Source organism: Lynx canadensis, chromosome C2 (assembly GCF_007474595.2).
Source record: "Lynx canadensis isolate LIC74 chromosome C2, mLynCan4.pri.v2, whole genome shotgun sequence".
Classification (NCBI taxonomy): domain Eukaryota; kingdom Metazoa; phylum Chordata; class Mammalia; order Carnivora; family Felidae; genus Lynx; species Lynx canadensis.
The window spans coordinates 71,581,155-71,606,498 of record NC_044311.2 but is presented as its reverse complement, the minus strand read 5'-3'; positions in this window follow the sequence as shown (position 1 = coordinate 71,606,498).

Sequence of the window (25,344 nt, the reverse complement as noted above, 5' to 3'; positions counted from 1 at the left end):
GCTCCTAATCACCCAATATCAAAATTTTGGTTACCTTGGATTTCTCCATTCTGTTTGGTCATCATATTCTATCAACCACCAAGACATCTAATATCCACATTTTTTGAGCATGGACTCTATGCCCAGCATGTGATGAATCAGACACAACTGGTGACCCCAAGGAGCTTACACTGCAGTGGGAAGACACCGAATAACTAACCAATCCTAGGGTGGTGGGAAGTGCTGTAATCAAAGTAGGTAGGAGATGGTTTGGGAAGACAAAGGGAGCGTAGAAAACGCTAACTAAGAAGGACTTCACAGAGGAGGTGATGTCTGAGCTGAGTTTTTGGGGAAAGTGGAAGTGGGATTTTAATCATGAGAAGGGGAGGAAGATGGGAGAAAGAACAGTCCAGTAGGGAGAGGCCAGAGGTAAATGAGTGTAAGATGTATTCAAAGAACCACATATTTTCAACATGAATGGAGTGTCATAGTTTGGTGGAAGAAGAAAGGTAATTAGAGACTTGATAGTGAAGCATTTTGTCCCCTCACTATGTTACGGATTTTGCTGTTTTTATCTGAAGTCTGAGTTTAAAATTGTGCAGTGATGTAATCAGAATTGTATTTTATTTTTTTTAAATTTTTCTTTTTTTAATGTTATTTATTTATTTTTGAGACAGAGAGAGACAGAGCATGAATGGGGGAGGGGCAGAGAGAGAGAAGGAGACACAGAATCGGAAGAAGGCTCCAGGCTCCGAGCCATCAGCCCAGAGCCCGAGGCGGTGCTCGAACTCACGGACCGTGAGATCGTGACCTGAGCTGAAGTCGGATGCTTAACTGACTGAGCCACCCAGGCGCCCCAGAATTGTATTTTAAAAAGATCACCATTGGGGTGCCTGTGTGGCTCAGTTGGTTAAGTGTCAGACTCTTGATTTTGGCTCATGTCATGATCTCAGAGTTTGTGGGCTTGAACCCCATGTAGGGCGCTGTGCTGACAATGCAGAGCCGGGTTGAGATTCTCTTTCTCTCTCTCTCTCTGCCCCTCACCACTCACATGCACATGTGTGCATGCTCTCTCTCTCTCAAAATAAATAAACAAACTTAAAAAACAAAGTAAAGATCACCACAGATATTCGTCAGAAAATGAAAACAATGAAGGAGGGAAAATCTGTAAGCAAGACTAACACAGTAACTCAGGGGAGAAATGATGAAGGGCTGAACTAAGAGCAGTGGTGGAAAAGATGGTGGGAAGGAAAGTAACTTGGAGACATAAAGGAGACAGAACTGTTATGGGTTGACAAGTGGATGATGACTCCAGGACATTCTCAAACTTCTGGTTTGGCCACCTACATGGATGGTGGCACCACTGACTTAGAACAGGAGCCCAACAGGAGAAGCCACAGGTTGGAGGGTAGAGAACAATCATGAGGGTATCCACATTATTGGAATAACACTAGGAAAAAAGTATTTATTTAACAAATCTCTATTAAGCATCTACAACATGAAAGACACCATGTTTTCTGGGAAGTGAGCAACAGATTGTAAAGTAAGGACAAGGATGTGTAGTTTATTTAAAAGAGAGAGAGGATTAGAGAAGGTGACCTAGACAAGAAGAGATGGGAAAGAGAAGTAGTACATGAGTAGTATTGGGGATGAGGGTAGGGAGCTCACATTTGGAAAGTCTGAAGGATGGGGCACCTGGGTGGCTCTGTCGGTTAAGCGTCCAACTTCAGCTCAGGTCATGATCTCGGTTTATGTGTTTGAGCCCCACGTCTGGCTCTCTGCTGACAGCTCGAGCCTGGAGCCTTCTTCAGATTCTGTGTCTCCTTCTCTCTGCCCCTCCCCTGCTCATGCTCTGCCTTGCTCTCTCAAAAATAAATAAACATTTTTAAAAAAATGTGAAAAGTCTAAAGGAAGTAACCCATCTCAAGAATCCAAATAGTGCAGTGACCTAAAATTGCTTCAATATGAATGAATGCTGAAGCCCCAGAGAATGTTACAGGCTGGTCAACTAAGGGCTTGTCAATTTTGTTTTTACAAAACTTCCTGCATCTTCCTTTTCCTTCTCATTGCTATCATCAGAGCTCAGACACTTTCCTCCTATTCCTTTAAATTATACATTTCTCCTTTTTGTTTGTGTTTTTTATTTTGCTTGAAAGTGTTTTACATCACTCCGACTCATACTTTATTGGCCAAAGCAAACAACATGGTCAAGCCTGATGTCAGTGAGTAGGGAAGTATCACCCTGTCACATGGAGAGACAATAAATCACTGGAGACAATAATAAAGTCCACCTAAGCTCTAAATTCTTATAGATACCTGTATTTTGTTTGTTCCTTATGTATCATCTTTATGGACTAGCTGGATTTTGTGGGACAAAATTATTAAATAGCTTTTTTCCCCCTTAATGTCTTTTAAATATACCTGAATGTCATCTCCTTCCCCGACTATGGACATTATCTGAAGGAAGTCCGAAAGCTTTTCTTAAAACTTTAAGGTATTAGCACACAGGCTTGTCTTCATGAATTAAAAAGCTCAATTTGATCAAAGTAAGAACTTTAATCTCTCATTCAGCGTAAAGCTCCTTCTCTCTTCCATGGCTTTTAACCAGACCCAGGTTTGGACACGTTTAATGAGAGGGTCTGCCTTTCACTACTCGTTTTGCCTCACCCCCTAGTCATTTAGCTTCACCGATGCCACATTGGTATAGGCCCTTTGTCTGACGGATGCAGAATTGCTAGCCATTTCTTTCAGGGGATGTTTATGTGAGTTGTTTGAAGACTCCTTTCTGGAGCTACCTGCTGTGCTGTTCCCTGATATGGGCAGGCATCTTCCTGCTGACCCTGCAACTGCTCCCATAGTGCCTGCTTCTGGCTTTCCATTCCAGGACCACCCTTTCTCCTAGAGCCATCTTGTCAGGCAGACAGACCTCTAGACCTCTAGAGTGGCTTTAAGGCCACTCATGCTGGCCTTCTACTGCAGTGTCCACTCTGCTTCATGGCAATACTCACATTTTTGCTCGACCAAATTCTGAAAGTGCTGACTATTCCCACTAATTCTGAAAGTGCTAGAATGAGAGCCTTCACCCTTCACTCTGTTATCAGGGACAGCTCTAGTTAGCCCTTGAATTTAGACTTTTCCAGGTGCAAGTCAGCCTCTGGGTCCTCTAAACATCTGAAGACACATGGCAAGCTCTCTGAGATGTTCTCCTACTGCTCCTTATCTCACCTAAGGCCGGGATGGAATGGGGAGTCTGCAATGCATAGTGTTCCAATAACTGTTTCCAAAAGTGATTCTTAACCTCCAACGGTCCTCATCTCATCAATAGGCTGGAGGTGGGAGATAGGCTTACAGTCACAAATTGACTTTTACAACCTCTTTGCAGTTCCTAAAAGCTAGGTCAACACCTCCTTTTGTTTACTGTTTTGGGGCAAAAGCCAAAACCAAGACAAAAGGATATCGTATATATTTAGAATATATATTTTCCACCTGTCACATATTTTATACCTAACCTGATTAGCATCAGGCCTGAGTGAAAGATGGGAAAAGATGATATCTAGTTATTTTTATAAAATTTTGCCTCTTTCTTACATCTAAGATAGCTGCATGAAAGAAAGTCACTATTTTTTAAAGTTTATTTGTTTATTTTGGAAGAGAGAGAGAGGGAGAGAGAATACCAAGCAGGCTCAAGTCAGCACAGAGCCTGATGAGGGGCTCCATCTCACAAACCGTGAGGTCCCGACCTGAACTGAAATCAAGAGCTGGATGCCTAACCAACTGAGCCACCCAGGCACCCCACCATTATTATTATTGTTTTAAAAAGCACAGACTTGTGAAACCTCCAGCAAGGTGGACAGTTCAGAATTATAATTAATGAAAATGATTATGATGTCAGAGGAAAGCTTACCTGTCCCATCCCCGGAGACTATGATGAAAAGGGAAAAATCAGTACACTTAGAAAGATCTGGGAGTTTGGAACTCACAATCATTCCCCTGTTTAATTCAACTTAGTTTCATCTGTTATGAATCTTACAACTGAAAGAAAGCAGTGCAGAGACCTGACAGTAATGTTTCAAATCTTGGATACTAGCAAATGAAAAGCAGATTGAACACGTTAGGCTTGTGATTCATCCCACAATTGAAAGCCACTGCCCTTTAATTTAATCTTTTGAATGCAACTATAGTAGGTTTGCATCCTTGTATTCAGATAATAAGCCAACCCACCATGAATGCTGAAGGCTGTGTCTGGGACTGCTTGCCGGCACCAGATAACACTGAATGCTATGACATTATGCCTCCAACAGTGTTAATTATAAGGGCCTTAGAATAGAAACACAGAACAGAAAATCAAAGATGTTCTTACTTCACCACTAGTAAATAAATGGCAGACCGCATATGGCAGAGGCTCCCTTTGTTGGAGGTAAAACCACTGAGATACTGACCAGCTATTAAGGCCAGAATACTGTAATAAACTGTGTAGTTGATAATAGGAATTTTTTTCTGGACATTTTATTATGAAAATTTTCAGACACACACCAAAAAGTTGATAAAATTGTAACCTCTCACATATTTACCACCTAGATTCTATAATTAACATTTTGCTATATTGGCCTTATTAGATAGATATCTACTGATGTATTCATTTTTCTGTCTATGCACCAATCCATCTCATTTTTTAAATCACTTCAAAATAAGTTGCAGACATCAGTATGCTCACCTCTAAACACTTCAGCATGCCTATTATATCTAGAATTGAATATTTGTTTATGGTTATTTGGTGGTAAAATTTACATATGGCAAAATACACAAATCTTAAGTGTCCCATTTGATAAGTTTTAACAAATGCATACACCGGGAACATCGAGTTTTAATCTCCAGTTTAAAATGGCTGTATTTGGGGGCTCCTGGGGGCTCCTGGGTGGCTCAGTTGGCTCAGTGTCTGACTCGATTTCAGTTCAGGTCATGATCTCATGTTTGTGGGATCCATCCCCCATCTCTCTCCCTCTCTCTCTGCCCCTCCCCCATTTGCACTCTTTGTCTCTCTTTCTCTCAAAATAAATAAATAAACATTTTTTTAAAAATAGAAATGGCTATATTTTCTCTCTGGGCTGCATATTTCATCTTTTCAAATATTGAAGTTCAGGGTTTTTTTTCAAAACCTTGAATTTCAAAGACCAAGAAGAATAAACCTCAGGCTACCATGACCTACTCATTATTCTCTCCATTTGTTAAACAAATATACTGGCAATAGCAGACTAGAAATTACAGTAAGAACAATGCCATTCCCAATGGCATCCAAAATACAAAAATGTCTACCTCAGAATAAGTTTATAAGAGAAGTGTGTGACATAAATACAGGACACTATAAATCTACTGAAAGATAGGAGCGCCTGGGTGGCTCAGTAGGTTAACCATATAACTTCAGCTCAGGTCATGACCTTACAGTTCATGGGTTCGAGCCCCCCCGCACCCCGTCAGGCTCTGGGCTGACAGCTCAGAGCCTGGAGCCTTCTTCAGATTCTGTGTCTCTCCCTCTCTGCCCCACTCACACTCTCTCTCAAAAGTAAATAAACATTAAAAAAAATTAAATCTACTGAAAGATAAAAGGTTTGAATAATACAAAAAAAAAATGCTATATTCCTGAGTGAAGGCATTAAACATTGTAACAATGTCAGTTCTCCCCAACTTAGTTCATAGGCTTAAGATCATTGAAATTGAGCTATCAGTGGACATTTCCATGTATAATATAATAAAATTATCATGAATTTTTATGACAGGTAAAGTTTAAATAGAAGAGTAAGAGGGGATCTAATTCTATTAAATAAATACATGTGCTATAATTACAGCAGAAGATGATGGTGCTTGGAATAAAAAGGTAATAATGGAAGTGGTGAGAAGTGGTCAGATTCTGGACATTTTATAAGTAGAGAAAACAGAGTTTGATGATGAATACACAGCATGAGAAAAAGAAATAACTCGGTGAAAGGGTTAAAATGTACAAACTTCAGTTAGAAAGGGAGGAAGAAAGAGAGAAGAAAGAGAGAGAAAGAGTAAAAGAGGAAGGAAGGAACTCAAGGGTGATGCCTAGTTTTTTATGTGCGTTATTCTTAGAAATGGGGAAGACATCTCAGTAAATATTAGAAGGGAGAAGGAGGGAATCAGAAGTTTGACTTTAAGTTTTCAGTGTTAAGCTTTAGATGCTCATTATACTTCCAAGAGGAAACATGAAGTAGGCAATTGGATATTTGGGTCCGAAGTTTGGAGGAGAGTGAAGAAGTCCATGTTTCAGGCTGGAGTTATAAATACAAGATAAGATCACCTATGGAGTAACCGTAAGGAAGAAGAGAAGGGTGCTGAGTACTAACAGCTTGGAAGACAAAGATAGGTATTGCCAGATTCCCCTTCAGGGAAAGACTTGCAACCCTACTCCTGGGAGAGCAGTCAGCAGGAAGCCTCAGCTGTTAGCTCCTTCAGGAGTTTCCTCAGCTGAGAGAGCCACCTCGTACTAGGTCCCAGCCTTTCTAAATTCATGAAAGCACAACCATTTTTGTCCAATTGCAGGACAACTCTGACCAGTAATATTTGTTCCAGGCATCCCACTGGGTAGATAGACCACAGCCTTTTGGGTCTGCATTGACCATTTCTGCTTTCCCTTTCTTCCTTTCAGAGGTATTGACCCCTATAATGTATCTCACACACCAATCTCAGTATCTGCTTTCAGAGAACTTAACCTGTAACAGAAAAACAAGGAGAGACCAGATAAGAGAGGCCTTTGAAGCTGGAGAATAACCAAGAGAAAAAGGGGTGAATTAGAGGCCAAAAGTTCAAATGGTTACTCCGTGTAGCCTACATCAGAGATCTCTGGGTGTCCTTCAATATCTGTTCTTCTTTCTCTGTTTTACAACTCCCAGATTTCAGATGGCCAACCTGGCTGTCCAAAATAAAGACAAAATTTTGCAATTTCCCTTAAAGCTAGGTGTGATGATGCAATTAAGTTCTGGCCAAGATATGTCAGTGGCTGCTTCAGGGAAACTTCCTTATTAAAACAAAAACAAAAACAAAACAAACAGCTGGGCAAAATCTTTGCCCTTCTCTGTCCCTTCCTTCCTGTTTCTTGGAACCTGTCTGGGATGACTACAACTCAATCTGCACAGGGACAACAAGGGCCATACTTAGGAATGGTGAAACAGAGGTGGCAGTCGGTCTAGGATCAGATGATGGTAAAATCTCTACGCCAGCACTGGAACGCCTTCATCCAGACCTTTATAAGAGCAAAAATAATGATTTTTAAAATTTTTAAATTTTTTGGTCTCTGTCACTCTTGGGCTAATCTAATCCTAATATGTCTACCCTAATCCTCTCTATCCCTTCACCCACCAGTTGATCACTCCTTCTTCTGGCCCTGCTTCTCTTTGTTCGTACCCCTATCACAGCACTTTCCATAATGTTATTGTTACGATTTAGGTATTTTAGTAGGTGATCTGGTTTATTGAAATCTATGAAGGATTTCAATTTGTCGATTTGGATCTTTATTCTCTTTTGTATTATTGTAATTTAAATTTTCTTATCCTTCCAGTTAGATTCCATAGACTTTGTAAACACACGGACTTTTTTCTTACCCATCTTTATAAAATTTCCGTTTGGCTCTTCTTTATATTTTCTATTTCTTTGCTCAGAATTTCCATCTTTCTATTTACCCTTTTTCAGGAGCGTTTACCCTTACTTCTTAGAGCATTTTTATAATAGTTGCTTCAAATACTTTATCATATAATTTTAATTACATGTCATTTTGGTGCTGGCACCTAATGATTATCTTTTCCCACCTGGATTGAGACTTTACTGGTTCTTTTGATGCTAAGTAATTTTAGATTGTGTCTTGGACCTTTTGGATATTTTAGGGTCTTATTGAAATCTTACTGAAATCTTAGGGAGGACAGTGATATTTTCGTTTTTAGCAGCAAATTGACCTAGTGGGTTCAGGCTATAAGTTTTGACTACACTTCTGGGTGTGAGGCTAACTTCATATCAGACAAGGGAATACTGGAAGGGTAAAAATCAGAAAGTTACTGCCAGTTCAATGATACTTCAAATTCTGGACTTCTCTAATCCTTTTTCTACTACTTGCTTTTTCAGAGTACTAAAATAGCTGTTTCATGCATTTTTGTTTTATTATTATTTCAGAGAGCGAGTGAGAGAGAGAGCATGTGTGCACACCTGTTTGTAGAGTGGGAGGGAGAGGGGCAGGGAGTGGAACAGAGAGCGAGAATCTTAAGCAGGCTCCACACTCAGGGCAGAGCCCAACATGGGACTTGATCCCACAACCTTGGGGTCATGACCTGAACCAATTTCAAGAGTTGGACACTTAACCAACTGAGCCACCCAGGTATTCTGTTCCATGCATTCTATCTAGATCTTAGAGTTATATTCAGTGGGTGAAACAAAGTGAATTGTTATCTTACCCAGAACAGAACCTTACTAAGTCATTTTTGAAATTTATGTCCTCAATTTCTACAGAGGGTAAATAGAAGTTATCATAAGAATGGTTCTCATTTAAAAAAACAAAGGGGGGTGGGTGCCTGGGTGGCTCAGTCAGTTAAGCATCTGACTTCGGCTGGGGTCATGATCGCACGGTTCAGAAGTTTGAGCCCTGTGTCAGGTTCTGTGCTGACGGCTCAGAGCCTGGAACCTCCCTCAGATTCTGGGTCTCCCTCTCTTTCTGCCCCTCCCCTGCTCGCGCTCTGTCTCTCTGTCTCTGTCTCTCTCTCAAAAATAAATTAAAAAAATAGAATGGTTTTAAACATTAAAAAAAATAGAATGGTTCTGACGAAGCTGCTTGGTGGCTCAGTCAGTTGGGCATCCGACTTCGGCTGGGGTCATGATCTCCAAGTTTATGGGTTCAAGCCCTACATTGGCTTGCTGCTGTCAGGATGGAGCCTGCTTCAGATTCTCTGTCTCCCTCTCTCTTTGTTCCTCCCCAGTGGCACTCTCTCTCTCAAAAATAAATAAACATTAAAAAAAAAAAAAAGATGGTTCTGAGAATTGTTCTGAGTTTCCAGTAAAGTCCTTAAGATATATCCTGATCCTTTACAGGGTTTAAAGCATTCTGTGCAATAAATAAATACTAAAATAATTAATTAAGTGTTCTGTACAAAGTGGTTGGGAAATGTGGAAAAAGCATAAACCTTGGAATTAAGCAGCCCTAGATTTGAATCTATATCTCATAGAATGCAAAATGGGTTAATTTGACTCTCACTGAGATGATTAAACCATATTGTATATGTAAATATCCCACCATACATAAAATAAAAAATAAACATTAATTCCACTTCCTTTTAGAATTTAGTATCAGAAAAAGAGTGCTTGAAGAAATAATATGCTTCTTTGGTCATGGTAAGAATTATGTAACTTGCATTTCTTTTATTCTTGGCTGACAGGGGACTCAGAGCTAAGTGTAATAAGCAATCAGTATGTTTCATTTGTGGAATTAGTATATCCGCCTTGGTAGAATGGCATGGTAACATGGCATTTTACTTTCCATTTTTTATTGAAATAGCCAAATTGTATAATGTGACTTTTATGGTAAAATATTTTAAGCTTTTTGGATGTAGATAGAACATAGCCAGAAAAAGCTAGTGTATACTGTTCCTTGCCTTTTAATTTACATGGTATTACTGTATGGTTTTATATTCCTTAATTGAAAAGTTTGCAGTTGTTTCCTTATAAAATAAATTGCTTTGAATTAAAATAGTTATTTTAGAGGCATGAGCACTTCATCACAGAAAAATCACATCTTATAACTGAAATTCATGTTTTACAATTTAAGCTATCATTTTTTTTGAGCTATCATTTTATTTTATTTTATTTTTTATTAAAAAAATTTTTTTAACATTATTTATTTTTGAGACAGAGAGAGACAGAGCATGAGCAGGGGAGGGTCAGAGAGAGAGGGAGACACAGAATCCGAAACAGGCACCAGGCTCTGAGCTGTCAGCCCAGAGCCCGATGTAGGGCTCGAACTCACGGACAGCGAGATCATGAGCTGAGCCGATGTCGGACGCCCAACCGACTGAGCCACCCAGGCGCCCTTTTTATTTAAAAAAAAAAAATTTTTTTTACAATTATTTATTTTTGAGAGACAGAGAGACAGACCACAAGTGGGGGAGGGGCAGAGAGAGAGGGAGACACAGAATGTGAAGCAGGCTCCAGGCTCTGAGCCATCAGCACAGAGCCCGACGTGGGACTCGAACCCACAAACTGTGAGATCATGACCCTAGCTGAAGTCGGATGCTCAACCGACTGAGCCACCCAGGCACCCCTGAGCTATCATTTGAGATCTCAAAACTGGCTTTTGTTCCTATATATGATCCCCCCCCCTTTTTTTTGAGAGAGGGAGAGAGAGATCAGGAGGGAAGGAAGAGGGAAAGAGAGAATACCAAGCAGGCTCCATGCTCAGCACAGAGCCCAACACAGGGCTCAATCTCACAACCCTGGGATGAACATCTAGCCAAAATCAAGAGCAGGACACTCGGGTGACTGAGCTACCCAAGCACCCCTGTATGTGACCCGTTTTTAAAAACATTTTATATAAGATACTGATAACACGTGAAGAATATTTTTCTAACAAAATAAGATGTTGTGATAAGATGCAGTTGTATAATCTTCCTTCAGCTGTGATTAGCATATTCATCACAGTTAACAGTATGTTAACTTTGCTAAACAACTGTAGGAATTGGTTTGTAGTCTAAAGACATTCCTATAAGCACATGTTGCATTAAATGACTCTTATTTAAAATAGGTTTGGTTAGATTTTGAAACAGTAAAGTGCTCCTGATTCTAATGAAAGCTTTCTCTTTTTGTGTTCAGATTTTTCTTAGAAGGAGCCATTTTTACACAGAATGCTTTCTGATATCAGGCCCAGTATCTCAAGCTTGATTTATGCCAGTATGTTTTTAAAAGTGTTGTATGATTATGTCGTGAAGGCCAGATGTTAAACAGTTTTGTTTTGTTTTGAATTTGCAGGCTCACCTTTCACAAGACAACAATTTCCTAATGTTGATTGAAAGCTAATTTCTGAAGGCTTAGAGTTTCCCTAGTAATTCAGTTCATGCAGTGCAGCAGTAAGCTTATGCACCCACGTTACTGAATTTGAGGCAAAACTTTGCTTATTAAAATGAGTTAGCCACTTAAACAAAACAAATAAACAAAACAAAACAGAAACAGACTCATAAAGACGAGAACAAACTGGTGGTTGCCGGAGGATGGGGGATGGGTGAAAGAGGTGAACGGGTTAGGAGGCATAAAGGAAATAATTGGATGGTTAGATGGATGGATGGTTGGATGGATGGAGGATGGATGGATGGATGGAAGGGTGGGTGGATAAAGTTGGCCAGCTTCAACCTACTCAGATCTCTTTTGAACTTAAATGTGCTTGTAATTTGCCACCTCAAGTGAAATAGGATCAAACCTTCCCTGTGTCCACAGGGAATTCTTGAAATTCGAATCTTCTTGAAATTAGAATCCTCATTGACTTTTGCAGAAGATGTCAGGGATATACTGTTTTCTTTTACATATTCTTACTCTTGTTTAACTGAAAAATACAAATACTCGTCAACTTAAGCAAAATTGATGACTGTAGATGGAATCGGAAAGCTAGATAAGAGCTTCTCAAATTAATATCACAATTTTAAGATGGAGAACCATGCAAAAGAAGCTGGAAAGTTCACATAGTAGGGGATTTATTGGGTAAATAAACCTGTGAGTATTTTACATTGTTCAACAGAAGAATGGATTGAAGAATATTCACAACTAGTAGAAAGAAGGTGGTACAGAACCTACATCCCAATCCAGCCTCACCCCAGGTTTGCAGTTCCCCAAGCCCAACACATTGCCTACCAGAAGAGCCTTTTCCCAAGCTACTCCTCTCCCCTTATTTTCTTCAAGTTTCGGCTTAAACATTACTTCCTGACCTCTGGAAATAGGATGGACCTTGTTTGCTTTACGCACTTCAAGTTGGCTGCTAAAACAATAGTGGGAGGTAGGAAGGCTGGGTAGTTATTAACTTTATTTAGAGAGGAGAGAGATGAGGACACTGAGGCCCAGAGCAATTTGATGATTTACCTGTGATCACACATCTACTAGAGTGAGTGACACAACTTGATGAAACCTCTTCGGTGCTACTACAGCAATGGCTCTTCTCATTAGTAGTACTTCCTAAATTAGATCCTCAAAACTTCTAAAAACAAACAAATCTAGGGACATTATCATAGTTTGAATCACCACTTTACATTTGGGCTAGGAGCAAAGTAATGATATCATAACTGTATAACTGAAATAAAAGCCTTCCCAAAAGTAGGGATAGCAGGAAAGGATTTAAGAGTGAGTAACAGCTTAACATGTATTTAAAAGGATGACGCTTAATAAATAAATAAATAAATAAATAAATGGAAATAAAAAAATAAATGCATGACATTTAATAGCACAGGAAACTGAGTTATGAATGTTGGAATGCAATTCTGAAGTTAGAACGAGGGAAAAATGCACTCTACACGGCACTGGTCAAAATGTAAGCAGGGAAGTATATCTTGCTTTTTGTTTTGCAACTTAAGGGGAAAGCAGAGAACTTTGGTGGGGCCATGACATTTTACAAAGCTAACTAAATATTACTAGAAATGCCTGAAATTTAGAAATACGCAGAAGGGTAACAGGTGTTCTGGTGGTGCAGTGCTAGGCTTGACTTGTTTTTTACAGGTCTATTTTATAACTCTGCAGGGCAGAGATTTATTTGTGGATATAATCAGCTCTTATTATTCCCAGTAGTGATATTCTATAAAGTCACCATGAACACTGACTGTATATATAGTTAATTCATTAACATTGAACTCTCGGCCAGTAGCACCATAACGCACATCTGAACAAAACTCACACACACGTAAGGCATATCACAGCTTTCTTGTGCTAGGAACACTAGACAGCACTTCAGCACTATGCCTGAGGGTCATTTTAAGCAGAGGAATCAAAAAAATAAATAAATGGAGGAATCACCAACCAAAAAGCACAAACATGAACAAAAAAATACATGGCACTAAATAAACCACAAAAAGTACACTTGTTTACAATGTGAGAGCTGAAACAAGAAGGCAGAGTGTCACTTTGCTTGACCTCAGCTGGGAATGTGCACGTCAGACAACTCAAATTTTTTTCTGCTCTGTGCATGTCCTTGAATGACCATGAAAACAGGGTGAATATTGATTTAAAAAATCCAAATAAATTTTCATGAGTAGGCGAATTTGCAGATACAGAATCTACAAATAACAAGGAATGACTTTTTGTCTAGTAGAAAGGCAAATGATTTCTATCCAATGAAACAGAACCCCATAGGCTATGATATGTGGTCCTGCTAGAGGGTTAGACAATTTTATACTTAAGAAAGACATCAATTAGATTGCCTATATAAATCTAGTTTATCAATTGCTCTTATCGGTTTTAATATCCTACTGGTTCCCTCACTAATTACCAAGTTAAATAGAATTTTTGACCTGTGTTCGTTTTCTTATTTATCTGAGAGTCATGTTTTTTTTTTACCATTTGAAAATTGTACTATATCCATTTTCGGAAACTGAGACACAGAGAAAATATGCCCATAACTGCTAAATGAGGAGATTGAATGACAAAAGTTCTAAGGTCCTTTCTTTCAGTTCTAGATTCTGCAGTTTTAAAGGAATAAACAGCTTTGAGAAGAAACAGGTGAGGGATAATTCAGAAATATGTAAACTATATTCATTGCAGTAATATTTGTTAGATATTTTCACTTTAATTAACATTTTCTAACCCTTATCTTTATGAGTACACTATCAGAAAAGAAAAAAATTCTTTTGAAGTCAAAAATGGAAATCTAAATAAATCCACATCTAACTACAGAGGTAGCAGAGGGTAAGTTAAATCATTGTCTGGTCAAAGGTAACACTTTCTCAGGCTTAATAGTAGAGGTTGTGTTTAGTAGCATGAGAAATAATTGCCTGTTTGTCATAGGTTTTCTGCCAGTTGTGATTTGATTTGATTTGATTTGATTTGATTTGATTTATTTTTTGAAAGAGAGACAGAGACAAAACATGCGAGCAGGGGAGGGGGTGAGGGGAAGAGAGAGAGAGAGAGAGAGAGAGAGAGAGAGAGAGAGAGAGAGAGAGAATATCTCAAGCAGGCTCCACGCTTAGCACAGAGCCAGATACAAGGCTCAATCCCACGAACCTGGAATCATGACCTGAGCTGAAATCAAGAAGTGAGCACTCAACCAACTGAACCACCCAGGCACCCTGCCATTTGTGATTTTAATAATAGTTTCATCATATACATCTATCATATAGTCCCCCACTGAATTAATGAAGGAAAGTGAACTTACGCTGATTGTTTCTTTCTTTTAGCTTTAATTGCCAGGCAGTTTAGAGTGAAATTTGAAGGTCAGCTATAACAACTATATAGTTTCTCGAGACCTGTGTCTTTGTAAGCCTTTTTCTATCCCTAATTTTATTGCTAATTTATACCACTTATAAATTGACTCACATAAATGTACTTATAATATAGTATATATTAATTCATCACAAAGTTACTACTATTTGTTTATAATTTTCCCTGACCTTTAGCTCTTATTTCTATTTTATTCTTTCATTTACATGTCTTTTGTTGTCAGCCATACAATTCTGGAATTAGAAGGGAAAAACATCTTCATCTCCTTTGTGGAAGGGGGCAGAATGTGCACAGGAAAATAGAGAAATAAAGGAAATAAATATATAAAGAAAACTGTTAAATTGGCTTTTGGATAGAAAGAGAACAAGCCATTGTTTTCCTGCAGGCAGAACTATGTCTATGGTACTTACATATGGGGGCATCATGGTTTTATTATCATAAACCGGGGTGGCCCCAGTAGATAACTGGCTCACTAGCCAATTATAGCTAGAAAAGAGCTTCAGACCAATGACTTCTCGTACTTGACATGGTAAAGAATAGAAATCATAAAAATGCTCACCAGTTTTTAGGGGGAGGAAGATAAGATGCTTTGTTTCTCAGGACAACTTCATATGCTGAGGCCGGAAAAGTCAAACCTCCAATACGCTTTCTACCTGTCTGATGTTATCCACGCTATCTCCCTTGCCTCAAGAACGAGGGTCATAAAAAGCCTCAGAATAAGGCCAAAATTACTCAGAAATATAAAACAGTTAGAGTAATTAATGTCTTTGTAGAAAGAAGAACTGCAGCCTCAATGCCTCAGGCTCTTGGTGGAAGTGAGGATTATGAAGAGATGAAATATGAGGAGAATTCTGTCTTTTATTTTATTTATTTTATTATTATTTTATTTTTTTTTCAACGTTTTTATTTATTTTTGGGACAGAGAGAGACAGAGCATGAACGGGGAGGGGCAGAGAGAGAGGGAGACACAGAATCGGAAACAGGCTCCAGGCTCTGAGCCATCAGCCCATAGCCTGACGCGGGGCTCGAACTCACGGACCGCGAGATCGTGACCTGGCTGAAGTCGGACGCTTAACCGACTGCGCCACCGAGGCTCCCCTATTTTATTATTTTTTTTAAGTGGGCTTCATGCCCAGCGCAGAGCTCAACGTGGGGCTCAAACTCACAACCCTGAGATTAAGACCTAAGTTGAGATCAAGAGGTAGACGCTTAACCAACCGAGCCATCCAGGCAACCCTTAAAAGTAAATATTTTTGCATTTCAAAATATACAATATACTTATTTTTAGAACATTTTGAAAAGCTTAGAAAAGTTCTCGGAAGAAAATGATTATTTGCCACACTACCAGTCAAGAGATAACCTATCGTAACATCTGACTCTCTGTCCTAGTCTTCTGATCTTTGCTCATGTATGCACATGTTCTCTGTCTGAGGATCTGTGCATTACAGAAAGATCACTTAAAGAGAGAACCATAATTTTACCGTAAATGATAAGTAAATGTTTGATTGAAACTTGATCTTTTGAAGAAGGAACTTATGAAAGTAAGTTCGCTTTATCTAATGTTGAACAAAACTCAGGTCGTGGTGGAAATGATGCATGAAGTCTGAGAATGAATTGAGTCTTGACTTTGTTTTGGAGCAATTGATGGAACAAAATATACATGATCCTTGCAGCATAATTTTAAAAGATGGGTCATCAATTTATTAATTAAAGCATTCTTTTAAAAATGCCTCTTGTGTTATGGTTCTCCTCTCGTTTCTTTAATTAACAAGTACAATCTTAAACTTTGTCAGATCTTTCTTATCAGAGGATGTTAGAGGGAGGGAAGTAATAATCTTTATTTCTCAGGACTTATTTTACAGCAACAGACCTCATAGGATCCTGTCATGTTTACCAGGATTTACAACTTCAGTTTGCAATCGGTTGGCATTGTATTTCCATTACTTCAGCAGATGTTTAGCATATCTGAAAATCAGGCAGAGATGACTACCCGAGGATGCCAGGGGCAAGGAAAAGCCGTCATGTTAACCATGTGGGATTTTGAGCAGTCATTTCATTAGTGAATATCTTCATGTAACATTAAATTTTGCTTCTTCACACAGTATCTTATCTGTGTGGATGTGGATAATAGACACAAACCATTCTGTAGTTGAAGATTGAGTGGGTGGGGATATGCATGCTATGAGACAAGAGCTGTGCAGGAGACAGACTCTTTCTCAGGCTCCTCCTAGAGGAAGCTAAGTCCGTGGGAATGACTGGTTTATAATGGAGAGAAGGAAAAATAAAGAACAAGAGTGAAAGACAGCATATGAAAAAGTGCTCAGAGCTATGTACCTGAAAATCAGTACTGTGGTTATAATAGGGAGTCAGAATAGCTGAGTTCAGCAACCAGATGTATCCAATACCTTTAAGCAAGTACTTCCATTGGGGGCACTTACTATTCTTTTGTGAAATGACAGGTTGGGCTGCATAATCCTTAGGATTTCTTCTGTTGCTCAATTCTGCAATTCTATGACCCAAGAATATGCAATATTTCTAAGGGATGCTGGAGCACATCAGAACATTTGAGAACTGTATTAATCCTGATATTTCCTATTTAAGAAGACATTGTAGCTGAGTTTTTTTTTTTCCTCTCTCTCTAATATGTACTCATACACTGGGCACTTAACTGTTTCTTCTGCTTTTAATTGAACTAATCAATTAACTCAGAGGATGCCTTTATGTGGATTAGGAAAATGCTCCTCCCTCACCATGGCAAAAATAACGGGAATTTTTTTGCAGCATAGACACTCCTTCCATTGGATAGCCAAAGCCAAATTATTCCTGTCCTGGGCTCTAGACCTGAAAAGTGGTAGCCCTATGGTAAATAATCTCACTTGATTTTCTCCCAAATAATTTTTTCAACATCTGTGTGAAGTGAACATAAAAATATTAAGATATCTGAATAGTTATGGGAGACAAACACAAGTATTAGGCAGGAAATTGGGTCAGCTGGGCACTTGGATATGTGTGTTGAAAGAAGAGGATTCCAGGGTGCCTGGGTGGCTCACTCAGTTAAGTGTCTGACTTCAGCTCAGGTCATGATCTCATGGTTCATGGGTTTGAGACCCATGTTGAGCTCTGTGCTGATTTTTTCTTTTTTTTTTTTTTTTTTTAATTTTTTTTTCAACGTTTATTTATTTTTGGGACAGAGAGAGACAGAGCATGAACGGGGGAGGGGCAGAGAGAGAGGGAGACACAGAATCAGAAACAGGCTCCAGGCTCTGAGCCATCAGCCCAGAGCCCGATGCGGGGCTCGAACTCACGGACCGCGAGATCGTGACCTGGTTGAAGTCGGACGCTTAACCGACTGCGCCACCCAGGCGCCCTGCTGATTTTTTCAATCCTCAGTGTTTTAAGTTATGCTGAAACCTTAACACCTTACAAACGACAGAGAAGTTTTTATCAATTAAGGCGCTCTTTTCTGCCCTGTGTCCTCCTGCCTTATATCAGCTAAGCTGAGCAGAGGAATTGCCGGTACCTGGTAAGGCAGACCCCCAGCACAGATGCACTCTTGAACCGAAACTGTATCTCACAGGTTACATTTACTCGTCCATACGATAGAAGAAAGTATACAACATAACAGGCTGAGATTTCTTTTCTTGCATCTGACTCAGGGTTAACCATGGGTAATTAGGGGAAAAAATATTACACTATTTTCAAAATAGAGAAACCAAAGGGACTGGAATTGCCTTTACAACGTACAACACTGCTGCTCAGCATGAATCTCAGACTGTTGGAATAAAGAAATTAAATCCATCAAATAATTCATGTTTAAAAGTTGCTTCAAGAAGAAATTGGGTGAAGGGCACAACGGATCTCTCTGTATTATCTTTGCAACTTCCTGTAAAGCTGTAATTATTCCAAAATAAATTTTTTTTAAGTTCCTTCAGTATGGGAAATGGACTTTTAACCTAGGAAAGAATTACTGTTAATTCTTGAATTTAGCAGAAGAATAAGGAAAGGGATGTCTGTAGTCAGGCCTTTGTCATTTTTCACAAGTATTTGGTGTCCGTCATTGGAGGGTCCCTTCTTCCAAATCCGTGGCAGCAATTAAAAAAAGGGATAGAGGGGCACCTGGGTGGCTCAGTCTGTTGGGCGTCCAACTTCAGCTCAGGTCATGATCTCACAGTCCGTGGGTTCGAGCCCTGTGTCGAGCTCTGTGCTGACAGCTCAGAGCCTGGAGACTGCTTCGGCTTCTGTGTCTCCCTCTGTCTCTGCCCCTCCCCTGCTCATGCTCTGTCTCTCTCTGTCTCAAAAATAAATAATTTAAAAAATTATTTTAAAAAAGGGATAGAATGTTCCATCAAAAACCCTTGCCAACTTTCCTCCCTTTTCCAACTCAAGACTTGAAGTCAGAAGCAGTAATCAAAGAGTAGCAACTACATATTTTGTTTTAATTTATGTTTTTCCTAATGATAGAAATAATACATGTTCATTACAAAAAGATGATAAATATTAAGGGTCATAAATTAATTAAAATCTCCCACAATTTAAAAATTAAAAATACTGTTGATACTTTTATATTTCTTTAGCTTTTTTCCTTTCCTACGTAAATAGTTTTTTATAAAATTTGGATCAGGGGCGCCTGGGTGGCGCAGTCGGTTAAGCGTCCGACTTCAGCCAGGTCACGATCTCGCGGCCCGTGAGTTCGAGCCCCGCGTCGGGCTCTGGGCTGATGGCTCAGAGCCTGGAGCCTGTTTCCGGTTCTGTGTCTCCCTCTCTCTCTCTGCCCCTCCCCCGTTCATGCTCTGTCTCTCTCTGTCCCAAAAATAAATAAACGTTGAAAAAAAAAATTTTTTAAAAAATAAAATTTGGATCATACTTCATTTTTATTTGGAGAGTTTATCTTTACATTTAGCATGCTATGAACTTCTCCCAAGTCAAAAATAAGATTTTACTGGCTGCATATTATTCTTTATGCGGCCACATCATAATCTAGCTCATCATTTCATTATTATGTGGAATATCTAAGTTATTTGTAAGTTTTCACTAATATAGCTAATGGCACAAAAATTTTTCATTCCTGGGGCACCTGCATGGCACAGTCAGTTAAGCGTCTGACTTTTGATCTCAGCTCAGGCCATGATATCACAGGTTGTGAGTTCGAGCCCCATATCGGGCTCTGCACTGATGGCATGGAGCCTGTTTGGGATTCTGTCTCTCTTTCTGCCCCTCCCCAGCTTGTGCTCTCATTCTCTCTCTCTCTCAAAATAAAAAAAATAAGCTTAAAATTTTTTTTTAATTTTCATTCATTAATCTTTCTGTGCATCTTTGATTATGTATTTTACATAAATTCTCGGAATGGGCATCATTGAGTCAAAGAGGTTTAGTGTTCTTAAACATATTGCCAGATTGCCCTGCAGAAAGGGTATACTAACAAACATCCACCTGAATTTGAAATTCTGCTAGCAATGGTCTCTCCATTTGACTTCCTCACAGTCTATTTCATCTATCCAACCGACAGCTCTTTCATGTGAGACTAATACAAGCTCACCCAAAGGCGAGGTATAGTGACTAGAAAAGAACTTCCAGTTAATAGGTTGCCATTCCTCAGCCTCAGCATAGTGCAAGTGAAAAAGAAGCCATCACTTATAGAACCTTCTTGCAATCATATACATTAGTATGTTTTGCATTTTACAAGCCCATGTTAGTCTAAATTGTTAATGGACACTAAAGAATCTCAAATGACTCAGACTGAGGTGGAAAAAGAGGGAAAAAATGATTTCCTAGTGTTAAGGATCTTAGAATCCTTAACATGAACAAAGGACTTTATTCATCAGTGAATAAAGTCAAACTTTAATGTACTTATAAAATACCGGGATCTTTTTTTAAACTGAGGTACAATGGACATACCTTACATTAGTTTCAGGTGTACAACATAATGATTCAATATTTGTATATAAGTCTAGTTACCATCCATCACCATACATAGTTACATAATTGCTTTTCTTGTGATGAGAACTTTTAATGTCTATTCTTTTAGCAACTTTCAAATATGTAACATGGTATTATTGACTACAATTGCCACGCTATACATTATACCTGCATGACTTATTTATTTTGTAACTGGAAGCTTGTAACTTTTAATCCGTTTCTCCAACCACCTACCCCTTTCTCTGCCAATTTGTTCTATCTATGAGGTTGGTTTATTTGTTTGTTTGTTTCTCTTTTAAGATTCTACATATAGGTGAGACTATGAAGTATCTGTCTTTCTCTGTCTGATTCATTTCACTTAGCATAGGGTCCTCAGGGTCCACTCATATTGTTGCAAATGGCAAAATCTCTTTCCTTGTTATGGCTGAATAATATTCCACCGTGTATATATACCACATCTTCTTTAACCATTCATCTACTGATAGACACTTAGGTTGTTTCCACATCTTGGCTATTGTAAATAATGCTGCAATAAACACAGAGGTGCATATATCTTCTCAAGTTATTGTTTTCATTTTCTTTCAACAAATACCCAGAAGTAGAATTGCTGGTAGTTCTATTTTTAATTTTTTGAGGAACCTCCATACTGTTTTCCATTGTGGCTGCATCAATTTACATTCCCACCAACAGTACACAAGTGGTTCCTTTTTTCCACATCCTTGTCAACACTTACTATTTCTTGTCTTTTTGATAGTCATTCTAACAGATGTGAGATGATTTCTCATTGTGGTTTTGATTTACATTTCCCTGATGATTAGTGATGTTGAATACATTTTTTGAAAGTTTATTTATTTATTTTGAGAGTGAGAGTGAGAGGGAGCATGCACAGGGTGGGGGTAGAGAGAGAGAGGGAGAAAGAGAATCCCAAGCAGGCTCCACACTCAGCATGGAGCTCCATGAGGGGCTCAATCTCACAACCGTGAGATCATGACCTGAGCTGAAATCAAGAGTCTGATGCTTCACCAACTCAGGCGCCCCAAGTACATTTTCTTTTACCTGTTGGCCATCTATATATCTTCTCTGGAAAAACGTGTATTCAGATCTGTTGCCCATTTTTCAATCAAGTAGTTTGGAGGGTTTTTTGTATTAGGTTTTGTGATTACTTTATGTATTTTGTATATTAACCCCTTATCAGATATATGATTTGTAAATATTTTCTCCTATCAGTAAGTTGCCTTTTCATTTTATTTATGGTTTCTTAATATCTTTTTGCTTATTTTCATAATATTTATTTAAGTAATCTCTAATTGCCCCACCCAATGTGGGGCTTGACTCCAAGATCAAGAGTCCCATGCTCTTCTGACTGAGCCAGTAAGGTGCCCCACTAGGTATCTCTTTAAAATGTAGATTCTACTCTGTAAGTTGCGGGTCAGGGTCTGTGATTCTGAATGTATAACAAACTCCACAGACCACTTTGAGTAACAATATTACTAATGTGCACATTAATTCTTTTCCCCTCCTGCGGAAGCAATGGCAAATTTATTTCAGGAAATTGTCCTTGAAAAATATGATAAATTTCTTCTGTTTTGGAAGGCAAAATAGCCAATCTCCCACCATATGCTGGGATGACACTGTTTCTTTTCAATGTTTTATTTCTGAAAGACATAGTACAGGATGGACAGCTTTAGAGAGAAGTGAGCTTGACTTCTATTTGATTTCCAGGGGCTTTGTTGCTTTGAGTGACGAGAGATATTGCTCCCTGACTCGGTGAATATACTATCCACTAATAAAACTCCTTCAAGAAACTGAAGGAAAAAAAAAATCTCTTCTTCTGCTCTTTCTTTTCTCAGTTAAACTCCTTTAACTCATCATTTTTTGGCAATCCTTACACTTTCAGTACAAGCTTTCTGTCTCTTTTATTCATTGGCCTCTGTTTACTCCATTCCAACTTGATTACTTTTTTGCTATTTACAAGTGAGATTGGGTTAGGTAGAAAGAATCTTCTTTTTACTTATAATAACTCAATGCATGAGAAAGGGGAAGTGAATCAATTATTTTATATAGATTAAAAAAAATAATAACAAAGCTCAGAAAGGTAGGTTACTTGTCCAAAGTCACACAGCCCATAAATGAGAGGCATTATCTGAACTTAGAGTTTTCCAACCTCATAGCTTACGTTCTTTCAAGCATACCAGGCTTACTCTCAAATCAGAGAGATAAAACAATTCCACAGGTTATTATAATTTAACCCAAAGTGGGCAGTAGTGATGTAAGTACCCAAGAGTGGTATAAACAAGGCGCTGCAAAGATCAGAATCAAGGAAAGATTTTTTTCAATTGGGAGGATCAGGCATGGCTTTGTGCATGGGTCTCTGTACGAGGTGAGGCATTCTAGTTGGTGAGAAAGCACGAGAAAAATGGGAAATCCCAGGACCTATTCTCAGAAGTAGGAAGAGCCAAGTTTCAATGGAAAATACCATAGAGACAAAGCTGGAAAGGACAGGTTAGGGCCAGATAATGGAAGGTTACACATACCAGGTGAGGCAGGAGCATATAATTCAGTAAACAACCTGAAATTGTTGTAGATTCTTATCCAAGAAGTTACTTAAGCAGAGCTGAACTTTAGGAAAATAAATTTGACAATAGGATATTAGATGGATTAGGGCAGTAAAAGTCAGAAAACTCTGGTTCCACAAAGGATACAAAGGTGGTTCAGACTTGGTTTATATAAGACTCTATATTAAAGACTCTTCTCACACAATCACTTTTTATACAATCAAACAACTTCAAAAGGGGCAGAATTTAATAACTGCCATTAGAATGTACAAAATGCTATGGTATCTGTAAGATGAGGAAGAAAAAGATGTGGAAAGTTATTATGTTTTCAGTCGGTCCAGGGTAGATTTTTAGGCAATCATTGTCAATGAGGAAAACAAAACAAAACAAATAGGTCTGATTTCTTGGAAAACATTTCAATTGGGGACATTTAAAACTTCCTTGACATGTATATTCCAGCTGATATGTGGACCTAATGAATTAGCACACCATTCCCAAACCAAGCAGTTTCTTCCAACTACTAATACTTAAAGTCATTTTAAAAAACTATTATTTAGATGTGCAGAAAGGCAAAGTTAAAGAGTTTGGTTTTTAACATAAAAGAGAAAAGAACAAATCTACAGTAAGTTTTTTTTAGAGCTACTGCTTTATCAACTAAACTAAGATGAAACAGTTACTCATTAGATGACAAAGTTCTTTTTTTTTTTTTCTCCTTAAATTCATTTCTGAGTTAATACAAATCTGACTCATTGTCACCAAAGAAGAGGAACCTTCTTGCAGAGATTTGTGCAGCTGCCCCACTGGTCAGTCTCTACAGAAAATATACTTACCTTTGAGCAATGCTAATCATGTAAATGCTAGTTAATTGAATTCTGGGTTTGATTGTAACGAAATCAGATTTTTAAAAAAAATTTTTTTAATGTTTATTTATTTCTGAGACAGAGCGAGACAGAGCATAAGCGGGGGAGGGGCAGAGAGAGAGGGAGACACAGAATCAGAAGCAGACTCTGGGCTCCGAGCTGTCAGCACAGAGCCCGACACGGGGCTCAAACTCACAAACCATGAGATCATGACCTGAGCCCAAGTCGGTCGCTCAACCAACTGAGCCACCCAGGCGCCCCCGAAATCAGATTTAAAAAAAAAAAAAATTAGTAAGTTGGGGGGCGCCTGGGTGGCTCACTCGGTTGGGTGGCCGACTTCGGCTCAGGTCATGATCTCGTGGTCTGTGAGTTCGAGCCCCGCGTCGGGCTCTGTGCTGACCTGCTCAGAGCCTGGAGCCTGTTTTGGATTCTGTGTTTCCCTCTCTCTCTGACCCTCCCCCGTTCATGCTCTGTCTCTCTCTGTCTCAAAAATAAATAAACGTTAAAAAAATTTTTTTTAAAAATTAGTAAGTTGGACTAGAATTTTTTTTGAAAAAAATGAGATTTAAAAAATGAGGCAATCAATCTTGTTACTTGAGGAGATGCCAATTCCAAAACACTGACTCATCTGCAGTGAGAAAGTCCATGAAATTCTCAAAAGTAATATGGAGCAGTACAAACATCAGTAATAAGCAGTAATGCCACTTTGCAGGAAAGGTAGGATCAATGTCATTCTTATTCAAAGCTTTTAAGCTAGGAAATCTATCTGACGGGTGGGATAAGAGCTCAAGTTTATTTCAGTTGAAGCAAAACAGGAAGAGCAGTAAGTAGCTAATCCTGATAAGGGAGGGCCAAAAAGGAGTAGCAAAGAAGTTGATGTTCCCAAATTGAAAGAATTTGTGAAGTCTCTGGGATTTGGGTAAGTGTTGGGGCAAGTTGGATGAGGGTGGAGTGGTTAAATTCTCCACCTGCCAGGTTTTATTTATGAGCTACAACTGAAGGGAGAGAAAAACTTCTGAGGCATTCATTAGCCAGAAGTTTTGCTCTGATTTATTCAGAAGGAAATGGAATATTCAAAATGAAACCTAAGTGAAAGCAGTTGTGTTACTGCTTGGAGGGGAGGCTCCTAAAAGCAGGGAATTAAGAATTAAGAATTAAGAACCCAAGAATTAAGCCAGAAAGTTTTGGCCCCTATGTCAACGCCTGCCATTTATTAGATGTTTGATTGGATACAGGAGGGTCTCAGAGGCTAGGGTATTGCAGAAGGAGGGGCATGTTTAGAAGCTACATTTCCATAACATCTGCATAAACCTTTTGTTTTAGATTGTAAAGTTACCAGAGTAGCTTTAAGGGCTGTTGGAGATGGGGATAAGGGAGGGGTGAGAAGCATGGCCACCCTCTGGTGCTGCCTCAGGACCTTGGGGAAGATTCTACTCTCTGAGCCTTTGCAAGAGGAGAATAACATTTCCTCATAAATTGGTTATGATAGTAAATAAGGTAAACAATGTGAAGTGCTAGCTCCTGAATACTCAGTAAATGTATATAAACCTAAAAGATATCAAAGAAGAAATACTGCA